At 40.2% G+C, this 12,180-nt stretch overlaps 1 protein-coding gene across 1 annotated transcript in view; it reads left to right on the forward strand.

Moving 5' to 3' along the window:
• Positions 1–12,180, forward strand: part of LOC311290557 (myelin-associated glycoprotein-like) — a 51,352-nt gene that overhangs the window by 1,890 nt on the left and 37,282 nt on the right. The window lies entirely within an intron of this gene.

Here is a 12,180-nt window from a genome sequence, read left to right on the forward strand (position 1 = left end):
TTTCCCTCAATACCTCATCATACTGAAGAATTCCCCTTCCGTCGGGACAAAACACTTAACGTAGCTTAATGGACTAATACAGTGATATAAAAGACCAAACTCGCACCTTATTGGGGAAGTAGGCTGTAGGCAAGCAGAATATGAACTTAACGCGCAAAGTTTAATGCTCAGCGTTTCCCAGTGATATACTGGCATAAAATCAACACTTGATCAATGAATTCTCTCTCTCTCTCTCTCTCATTCGATTAAACTGGGAAGAGCCATAGCACTTGCATATTGTAGTCCTATTGTAAGTTTAGTTTAACTGTAAGTCGCTTTAACTTAGACTAAATGTAGCCTAAATGTAAAATTGGCTTGACATTGGACATTCGCACATTTAGGGACCATCTCTAAAGTTGCATACAACATTAGCATACACGTTTCTAACTTCAATAGCAAACTTTAATTTATTTGAATAAATATCAAAAATCTAAAGTGTGCGCATTATGCCTGACACTACATGCCCAGCAAACACAGAACGTTGGCACAACGTACCCAACCTTCTAACAACGTTTTAACAACATGGCCAAAAGGTTGCTATAACTACGTTGTGTGGTGAAGGTTGTTACAGCGTTGTCACAATGTTGACATTGAACCACCGTTCAGGGCCATTGCTTAAGATTGTGCCAACGGTGTCTTGACAACCACTGGACGACATGTACTTGTCACTGCCCTGAAGCGCGGAAATCAGCCTTTTGAATTTCAACTGATCGTTGGGCCGTCTCTCATTCTTCATCAAGCAAGGATACGTGAGAATTGCGTTTAATTTACTTAAGCTAAATAAGATAAGTAATTATTCAAACACAACCTCCAACTTCCTTATCTGATGTGACATTTTTTTAATCATAATCTGGTCAAGGAAAATATAAACAGGTGTGCGAGCAGTTACAATTATTTATTTATTTTTTCTGTTCGTTTACAAAAAAAAAAGAAAAAAAAAAGGAAAAAACATTAACGTGCAACAAGTAGGCTACTTGTTCAATGAGCGCTGCCTGTTCAATGAGTGCTGAAATCAATTACTCATCATTAAAGTAATTTTGGCTTCATACTTTTGGCATAAAGTTAAATATTTGTCATACTTTGATTTGTCGTCTCATTCGTTTTTTTGCCAGATTTTCGCATGTTTGCTCATGCTAGTTAGTCCACTCCCTGTATAATATGTTTGTTTGTTTTTTTTCTTCTCACAAATGTATGACTTTTGGAAGTGCAGTTTTAATAAAGTTGAATTAGCTACGTTAACCTTCTATGTCATTTTTACTCTTCAAAGTGTACACTTGCAGGTGTTGATTATAATGAATTTACTGTTAGGCCCATAAATAATAATAAGGACAAACAATATTTAAAAAGTATATAATTATATAACATATGACTAAGTAAAAATTAACCACAAAACATAACATGCTACATGGGGGATATCTATAGACCTATCTAGCATAAAAAAAATAATTGTCAGAACGTCGTCTCTCAGTTGCTACATGTGTTTGCTGGGTGAACACTTTACAGTTGGTTTTATGACTGTAAGTCGTTCTCTTCAAATGCTATTGAAGTTAGAAACGTGTATACCAATGTTGTATGTAACTTTAGAGACGGTCCCTAAATGTGCGAATGTCCAATGCGAGTTTGGTCTTTTATATCACTGTATTAGTCCATTAAGCTACGTTAGGCGTATGTCCAGCAGGGGAATCCTGAAGTACATTGAATTGGCTCTGTCACAATCACTCTCTCCACCTATAGCTGGTGTGTGGTGAGCGCACTGGCGCTGTTGTGCTGTGGCTGCCGTCACATCATCCAAGTGGATGCTGCACACTGGCGGTGGTTGAGGAGAGATCCCCTGATATGATTGTAAAGCGCTTTGGGTGTACAGTAGTTATATGAAAGCGCTATATAAATGCCCGATTCTATTCTAAGTATTGAGGGAAACCCTAATAGCCTACATGCAGCACATTGCCGCAATATAAAGTTAAGGCCACTAAACAACCAAGAGAAATATATGTCAGCCTAAATGTAACATTGGATCTGTACATCCGCATCGGGGGAATAACATTATAATCTTGTTCACGGTAGAGAAAGATTAATGTAGGCTACACAGGAAAAGTAACCGTGAAGACCAAGTACACCTGGCTGCAGCCTGCAGATCTGAAAATAATGAAATAATACTTTGAAATAATACTTTAATAAAATGATAAAGTATTAAAACAATTCTAAAGTAATAATGAAAGCAGCAAAAAGTAGTTGAGCATATATCCATAGTTTTAACTATGTCTGATCTAAGGTAAACATAAGGAATTACAGGTTTTTTTTTACATTCTGTTGCACTTCACTGTGTAAATTACAAAATTACTGTAAACATTAATGGCACCTTATATATTTTTTATTTGAATCATTCCTCTGTAATAGTTCTTGTTTATTTTTGTGCATTAGGTTATTATAAAACATTTATGCCAATAAAGTAGTTTTAAGTTAAACTAACTACATATAGTACATTGTCAATCTCTGTCTGTATCCCATATTATGCATGCCAACTCAAAAAAAACAAACTCAAACCAGTGATAACTTTTATTTCAAAACAAAAATAATTGTGTAAAAGAGATATGCACAATGCACACATACAGATAATCACATACATCAACCGTACACGTACACACACACACACACACACACACACACACACACACACTTGTACGTACGTACACACACGCACGCGTGTACCTACACACACGCACGCGTGTACCTACACACGCACATACGTATACACAGACAGACGTGTACGTACACACACACACACACACACACACACACACACACACACACACACACACACACACACAGACGCGTACGTACACACACACACGTACGCACACACACACACGTATGTGCGTACACACACATGCGCACGTACACACACACACACACACACACACACACACACGTACGTACACTCACACACGTACGTACACTCACTCACTCACACTCTCAAACACACACACACACACACACACGTACGTACACTCACACACACGTACGTACACTCACGTTCACTCACACACGTACGTACACACACACACACGTACTACGTACACTCACACACACGTGCGTACACACACACACACACACACACACATGCGTACACTCACACGCGTACGTACACTCACACGTACGTACACTCAAACGTACGTACACTCACACACGTACGCACACTCACACACGTACGCACACACTCACTCACACACACACACACACACACACACACACTCACACGTACGTACACTCACACACTCTCACACACAATCTACTCAGCCTGAAAAAAAAAAAACCCAGTCAACTGAGCAATAGCCCTCAGCCTCCTTCTCAGAATAAAGTCCCCGCAGGACTCCCGTTCGGCCATCACCCACAGACCCAGGTGGGCAGTGCTTGTATACTTCAGTGCAGTGCAAGCACAGGGTCAGCGAGTAGGGCACCCGGAACTCTTGCCTATATTTTCTGGAAAATGCACTCCAGTTCACAACACCTAATTTAGATAAAATACAGAACAAACAATATGGAATCATTTTAAAGAGAGGCATTAACATAGTACAGAGTCATACAAGGAATTTATTTGTTATATATTTTAAACATATTATAGGAAAATGTTAGACAAGATATGCTTGAGTGTTATTGGCTTTGTCTGTAAAATACCTAAGAGACTTACTTGGTTTATGAACAACAAACTAGTTAAAAAAGTTTGTCAACACAAACTTTAATTTGGCTTGAGAAAGCCTATCGTAAAAGTTTGAAATAGTTTTAAAGCTTGAAGGTTTTCATAACCTTATATTTATATATATATTTATATTAATAACAATAATATCAAAATAAATTTAATCAATGTATTCATAGAAAAAAATATCCTGCAATATATCTTTGTATATTACTATTAACTCTTAAATCCTATATTTCTTCTTCCGGTTTAGTTTTGCCACTGTATTTCTTTTTAAGCGCCTCTGTTTTAACCTATGGTTTTAACACTATATCCTAATCCCACCAAAACCACAGACACCACGCAAACGCGCGCGCGCTCACACACACCACACACGCACACACACACACACACACACACACACCACGCACACATACACACACACACACACACACACACAGACCTACGCTGTCCTAGTTATTTGTGTGATATGATGAGTAAAGTTAGCACTACTACACGATCTAATTTTTACACCAATTAACATCACACTAAACGCCACTTCAGAATTAAAAATTGTAAAATAAAATGTAAATAAAATTAGAACAAAAAAAGAGTAGCTTGCCTGTAATGTACTCACCATAGACTGTAAAAAATATGGACAAAGCGTCTGTGACGTCACCCATAGACTTTCTGAAGAACGGGTTTGAAGCCGTTTATGGGGGGTATGGGCGGCGCCATCTTGGAAAATCTTGGGAAATCCTAACCCCGCCCACCTTCTAACGCAGCGGCGTACCCTCGACGCAGAAGTATAAATTGGCCTTTACTCAGCTCGCTCTGCTACTTCGGTTATCTCTGTGTATATTTTAGGCAACGAAATATGTTATAAAACACCATACGAACTCTTTTCGTTTTCAATTAAAGAAATCTTAAACATTATAGCCACACAAATGTGGTTCAGGCAATGCATATTGATTATATTCAACTGCACATAACGTTTGCCTATTTATGAAAAAACAAAATATAAAACACAAACCTGCCTCTTTTCATTTTAAATATATTACACATTTTATGGTCCAGGCAATATGTGCATTTGTACTAAACAACAGATTTTACAGTAAACAACATTACAGATCATCTTCGTTGTATTATAATTTAAAATGACAAAACTCAACCCAGTCTCTTTTTGTTAAATTTCAGTTTTATCAATATTAGACATTATAAAAGTATACGTAAAAGGTATAAGAAGCTATACAAATAAAGCAAACAATTCAGTCAAACATACAAAGTCAGCGCTCTATAGTCTATACATCGGTAAAGTTATAATAGCTTATAAAGTTCTGAAACTTCCCCTCAGCCAAACCGATTGCCCAGGGAAAAAAAATTAGATTCACGAGACCAAAAATCGCCCATTAGATATACACAAGACGATATAGATATACACAATATCTCATGTTTAACCACTAAAGAGACGCCAGAGTCCGCGGCATTGGCGGCAAACCTCATAACGTCAAGCCAATGAAAGACTGCTCCAGGTGGGGTACATGAACGCCGAGCGCCCGGTCATCGCTGGATCAACTGGATACAATTTTCATAAATCTTTAAATAAACCACAGATTTGAGCTTTAAACAACTACATTCTCGCCTGAAAAACTCTTAAAACTACATTTCATGATACATAAACAGTATGTCAACTGTATTAAAAAATGGCGCTTCTTGTTGTCATTCTCCGTGGCGCTGCCTTGTCAGCTGTCAATCAAGCTGTCACTCAAAGTTAACCACGCCCTTATTGTCATATATTTTATATCTAAATACGATCTAAAAAATTCACCCCCCTCACAGTTGTCAGGCACTCGGAAGCTATCGAAAAATACAATAAAAGTCCATGGGACCAACTTGTAAAAACATGAATTTATGCTGTGAAAACGGACATTTTAACATGGGGGCTAATGGACATTTGCTCCCTTTTGGGACCTCCCTCTAGCGGATTTTCGATGTATTGCAGTTTTTCGCACTTCCGGGTAGGCTTCATTTTTCAGATCAGAATGTTGCCGCTTGGTACTCACCATGCAGCGATGAACATCGGAAATGAAAACATGTTAGAATCACGTCATGACTTCACGCCACTAACCAATGAGAAGAGATGTTGGCGGGAAGAGATGTGCAGCCCCGCCCCAGGTGCGGCCCCGCCTCGATCGACGTCATCACTTGCCACTAACCAATGAGAAGCATTGTGGGCGGGGCTGCAGGTGCACCCCCGCCCAAATCTGCAGGCTGCAGCCAGGTGCTTCTCGTGAAGACCAAGCGGCAACCTCCCCGTCTCTCTCTTGAAACCAACACGGAAGTGAGTTAAACTGCAATTCGTTGACTGGCCGCTTGAGGCTGATGTCAGAAGTGAGTGAAATCTGTATCTCCCCCATGTTAAAATGCCAAATTTTACAGCAGAAAAAAAAAATGTTTACAGCCTGGTGTCTGTATGTGGCTTTTGTCTATACAGCTAATTTTGCCCTTCATGACAACTGTGAGGGGGGTGAATTTTTTTATAACTCATCCGTTTAGTTGATTAATATTTAAAGTTCTGCATAATTAAGGGTGCGGCCACTTGAGTGACAGGTGGGTTGTCGCTGATGTCAATGCTAGCCGTTTCGTCTGTTGTTACTAGCCGTCACTTCACCTCAGCAAGTGTTAGCTGCTGAACTTGCCTTCTCTGCCTGTTTTGTGCTTTTTTTCGGGATTATTTCATACAATGTAATACACCCATTAAAGGGATAGTTCGCCCAAAAATGATATTTAAGCCATGATTTACTCACCCTCAAGCCGTTCGAGATGCATATGTCAATCTTTTTTCAGACAAACACATTTTCAGTTATTTTAGAAAATGTCTTAAATCTTTCAGTGGTTATAATGTGAAGCAATGGGGTCCAGCTGCTCCAAGTCGCAAATTGTGCATGCATCCTTCACAAAAATAATCCATCCGGCTCCAGGGGGATAAACGAAGGCCTTCTGAGGGTAATCCGTGCGGTTTTGTCGTAAAAATATACATATTTAAAACTTTATAAACGAAAATAACTGGCTTCCGGTGGCGGTCGGTGCGCGTTCATGGAGACGGATGCTGGCATATGACGTACGACGTAGCGTAGGAAGCGTCGTGACGTACAACGAACGCAGAGTTTTGTTTTGCTCTGCTCTCTGGCTGCGCTGTCACGCTCGTTCTACGTCACGACGCTTCCATCTCCATGAACGCGCGCCGACCGCCACCGGAAGCCAGTTATTTTCGTTTATAAAGTTTTAAATATGTATATTTTTACGACAAAACCGCACGGATTACCCTCAGAAGGCCTTCGTTTATCCCCCTGGAGCCGGATGGATTACTTTTGTGAAGGATGCATGCACAATTTGCGACTTGGAGCAGCTGGACCCCATTGCTTCACATTACAACCACTGAAAGATCTAAGACATTTTCTAAAATAACTGAAAATGTGTTCGTCTGAAAAAAGATTGACATATGCATCTCGAACGGCTTGAGGGTGAGTAAATCATGGCTTAAATATCATTTTTGGGCGAACTATCCCTTTAAGTTACTTCGCCCACGGCTTAGGATTCCGTCGTTGTCGTCGAGTATCGTTCGAGAGAACAACCAGCGCTGTATTTCAGTTTTCCTCTGTGAACATGCACTAATGGATGTCTGACAATTTCGTTGCTTTTTGGAGTTTTCAGATTTAAAAACGTCAATAAAGGCTTGTTCGTTCTGCTCTCACGGAACAGATAGATTATAATATGCTTATGTACCGTCAGATGAAATCATGCAGGCGTCGGCGCTTTCTCCGTTCATGCAATAAATGCACATCCACAAATGAGCGCAGATTTTCTAGCGCATTTACTTGCACTTCAAAGGCATTATACTTTAACCCATTTGAGAGGCGGCCAAAATCAGAATTTAAAATGGACTGAATAAACTCTCTACGAACTTGACGAGCGATGCCGCGCTGACGGACCATAAAAAAGGAGTGACTGACATGTAACGTTGTGCACATAAATCACTGTCACACACACTCTCTCAGAGTAATATTAAGAGTTCCTGCATTATACATTTTCAACTAGTAGAATAGTACAGAATCACGATACAGTCTCACATGTAGCCATGTCTTTTAACTATTATAATATTTCGAAGGGCAAAAACAGGAACTTTTAATTGGCTTTACTGTCATCAACTGTCACTTTAGCGCGAGGCCCTGTGCAGTCGCAGACCTGGTACTGTCAGTTGCATAACGTTATAGAATTACCTCCCCAGCCTGCATAGAAATAAACATATATCTATGCCCAGCCTGAACTAAAAACTCGATCACGTCGAGCTAGGTGATTTCAGATCAGTTTCAGATGCAGCCAGGCTCCAGCTCACGCCCCGCCTCTGCCCATCCGGGAGTGACGCAAGGCCAAGATGGCGACGGCCGGCCGGCTCCGCCCACTTTAGGCTTCAAAAATGCTCTTCAGAAACCTACGGGTGACGTCACGGTCACGGACACTACGTCCATATTTTTTTACAGTCTATGGTGAAGACACTGAATTTAACATAAAACAGCCGTCATAATAATCACAAATACACTTACATTGCTGTAAATGAGTTTTATGAATGAATGGCTTGCTCTAACTGTTGCTCTGTACACGCGCTTGCACCTCCTGCTGGCGAGGTCAAATAAACGAAGGTGGAGAGTATGCTCGGCAATCTACTGCTTTTCCTCGAATTTGAACCACTGAATTTGTGGAAGCGAATTTGCAAAGAGAAAGAAAATTGCCTGTTGAATATTATAGGTTGTATTTTTAAATAGTTTGAATATTTTGGAAGTGAAATATGAAAGGTGAATATGGATTATTGAATTTTTAATAATGAAAATGTGTTTGAGATGTTTTGAATTGAAATATTCACTGCTTAAATATTCAACCATGCTGAATTTCAGCCCATAAAAATGCAAGCCCTAAAAATACAATGCATTAAAATGCAAGCATGGTTAATGCAATGCATATTTTCTTCAAGTAGTGCAATTCAACATGCTTTTTGTTTCAAAAACATGTGGCATTATTTTACTTCCATATCCTGGCCGTCCTGGCTGGTTTTCATTATTTTTCATTGGGCCTGTTACGACCTTTGGTGGAAATTTGTTGTCTAGGAATTTTAAAAGGAGTAACATTGAGATGACCAAGGGAAAAGACTTAAGTGTGTGGCAAGAGAAACACAGGACCATCAAATTAGCACCGCAAAAGATTTATTGCTCCCAAAACCATGAATATTTACAAACATTTAAGAATTCAAAAATAATAAACAATAAGAAATTATGTAACCAAAACAAACAGGAGAGGGAACTGAAAGTGGCGCTAGAAAATCAAAGAAATAAATAAAACAAAAAGAACCCCCACTGTCTCCTCCCGGTCCTCTAAATAAGAAAACAAAAATATGAAAAGAAAAGTCTTCAGCGCAGATGCGCCCTGAACTTACTCTAACTAAAAAACACAAAAGTACATGTTTAGCGCACTTCACTAAACTAGTGTATCTAATACATAAAAACTCCTACGTGCAAGGTATGTATGTCACGTGACTTACTAGGCTGTTCCACGTCTCCGTTGTCTGAAAGACAGCAGTTAGTTTAAGTGGAGCTTAAGCGGCTAAAAGTGTCAAAGACACTCGTTCAACAAGAACACAGATGTCACCAATGACAACCTTTACACAGATCATTCCAACAACTCTCACGGAAATCTCGTAAGCGTTTAAAGTAGTAGCAGAACACAGACAAAACAACACAACCAGTGACACGCCAAGTCAAAACAGCTAACTCTTCCAGTTGCCGCTTCCGTTTTAAATGCATCGGAGCAGACAGTGACTGGCGGAGATCCCACGACGTCACAGGCGACCAACGATGATTGACAGGCACATCCACCAATAGTGTTCCGAAAGTAGGCGGTACCTAGAAGTGCTAAAAGTGACAACCAAGAAAAAAATAGAACAAAAGAACATACACAAGGAAACACAGTGTACAGTTCGTAACACTCCCCCACTTAAGAATAAACTTTTGGAAAAACACAAAAAGCTTATACTCTTGAAAGAGCGTCCGCTAAGACGTTGTCAACGCCCCTCTTGTGTCTTATATCTAAATTATAACTCTGCAGAAAGAGTGACCGCCGCGTCAATCTCTGATTATGATTGCACAACTTTGAAAGGAATGTCAAAGGACTGTGATCCGTAAAAACTACCAAAGGTTGCACACTAGATCCTACATAGACCTCAAAATGTTGTAAAGCAAAAATTAGAGCAAGCGTCTCCTTTTCAATGACTGAATAGTTTAACTGATTCTTGTTAAACTTCCTAGAGAAATAACTTACTGGATGAACTACACCCTGCTCATCATCCTGTAATAAAACAGCACCAGCCCTGACATTACTTGCATCCACCTCAAGTTTAAATGGACGTTCTAAATCAGGAGCTGCAAGAACAGGTGAACTACTTAATAGTGTTTTCACACTCTCAAATGCGTATTGGCATTCTGCACTCCACACAAAAGCAGTAGAAGGACTTAAAAGTGAAGTTAAAGGACTAACCACAGACGAAAAATTTCTGCAGAAGCTGCGGTAATATCCAGCCATTCCGAGAAATCTTCGGAGTTCACGTCGAGTCGTGGGAACTGGAAACGTCGATACAGCCTCAACTTTCGCTTCAACTGGTCGAACTTGACCATGCCCCACCTCCTTTCCCAAATACATCACTTTAGCCTGACCGAACTCACACTTGGCCAAGTTAAGGGTCAAGGAAGCACTTGCAAAACGTTCAAATACAGCACGTAATGACTTCATATGTTCATCCCAATCCCTGGAATAAACAACAACATCATCCAAATAAGCACTACAATTAGGAATGCCAGCTAAAACTGTGTTTACCAACCTCTGAAAGGTAGCAGGCGCGTTTCGGAGTCCAAACGCCATGGCCGTATATTGTGCAAACGAATCTGGAGTGATAAAAGCAGCAATGTCAGAAGCTCTGGATGTAAGTGGTACTTGCCAGTAGCCTTTGAGCATATCTAATTTACTCACAAACTTTGCATATCCTACATTATCCACGCAATCCTCCATCCTAGGAAGTGGATAGTTATCAGGAACCGTAAGTGAATTTACTTTCCTAAAATCTGTGCAAAACCTAAAAGAACCATCTGGTTTCGGTACCAAAATACATGGAGAACTCCATGAACTAGAACTAGGCTTAGCAAGACCGTTCTTCAGCAAGTAATCAACTTCTTGTCGCATAACTGAACGCTTAACTGAATTCACTCTATATGCATGCTGTCGGATCGAACTAGCATCTTTAACATCAATATCATGCTGAATGACATTAGTTAACGCAGGTACGTCTTTAAACAGACACTCAAATTCAGAGATGAGCCTCACTAGATCACATTTCTGATCAATAGACAAATTCGTTAAATGTGAGTCAAGATCTTTCAATTCTGTCAGGACCACTACCGTCAAATATGATTGACAATTAGCATACAGTTTGGATTGGCGGAATGGTTCCGTTCTGGGCGAGAACTCCCTGCGCATCCATGCAGCCTAGCATGGATAAGAGCAGGGAGAGCAGCAATAATCCCCCTTGGGGTAAACAGAACAGAACCAACATGAAAATTTGCAAATATATTTAATTCAAGATTTAAAGTACAACATTATTCAATAATTATTCTGATTCAAGGGGAATCAGAATGTCAAATCCTGACTGGGCGAGAGGAGGAGCTGGGGATGGAGGAGGGTAATTTGCTCCTGAGAAACGCGATAGCTGCTGATAATACTGAAGGAGCTTATATATGTATACAGTGATAGGTGTCGTATTCCTATAGGTAGATGTGGATCAGCTGAGGGTCAGCTGATGCGAGCTTGACTAACGTGACCTGCCAGAACTAACGCTATGCTTGATTTCTGTCAGGACCACTACCGTCAAATATGATTGACAATTAGCATACAGTTTGGATTGGCGGAATGGTTCCGTTCTGGGCGAGAACTCCCTGCGCATCCATGCAGCCTAGCATGGATAAGAGCAGGGAGAGCAGCAATAATCCCCCAAAACAAAACCATATGCCAATATCCCCCAAAACCAACTGACAGCGCAATCTGGATGCTTTGTAGTTACCTGAGTGAGCCAAGGCAACAAGCATGTTGCCAATACCTGAAAAGCTTGAGCAACAGCATGTTACCAACAATACCAGAAGCCTTAAGCAAGTATGTTGCCCTTACCTAGATGGCCTAAATGAGTATGATGCCAATACCCACATAAGCCATAGCAACAAGCATGTTGTTAATACCTGAAATGTTCAGCAGTAAACATGCATATTGCAATGAATGACATACCACCTGAAATGAAGAAGTTAAAGTTAGATATCAAAATGAATCAGCTGCTTGCTTGTTGTATATCCGCGGTCCAGTTCCAGTTTCTGTGAGCT

This window comes from Rutilus rutilus (assembly GCF_951802725.1).
Source record: "Rutilus rutilus genome assembly, chromosome: 5".
NCBI classification, from domain to species: Eukaryota; Metazoa; Chordata; class Actinopteri; order Cypriniformes; family Leuciscidae; genus Rutilus; species Rutilus rutilus.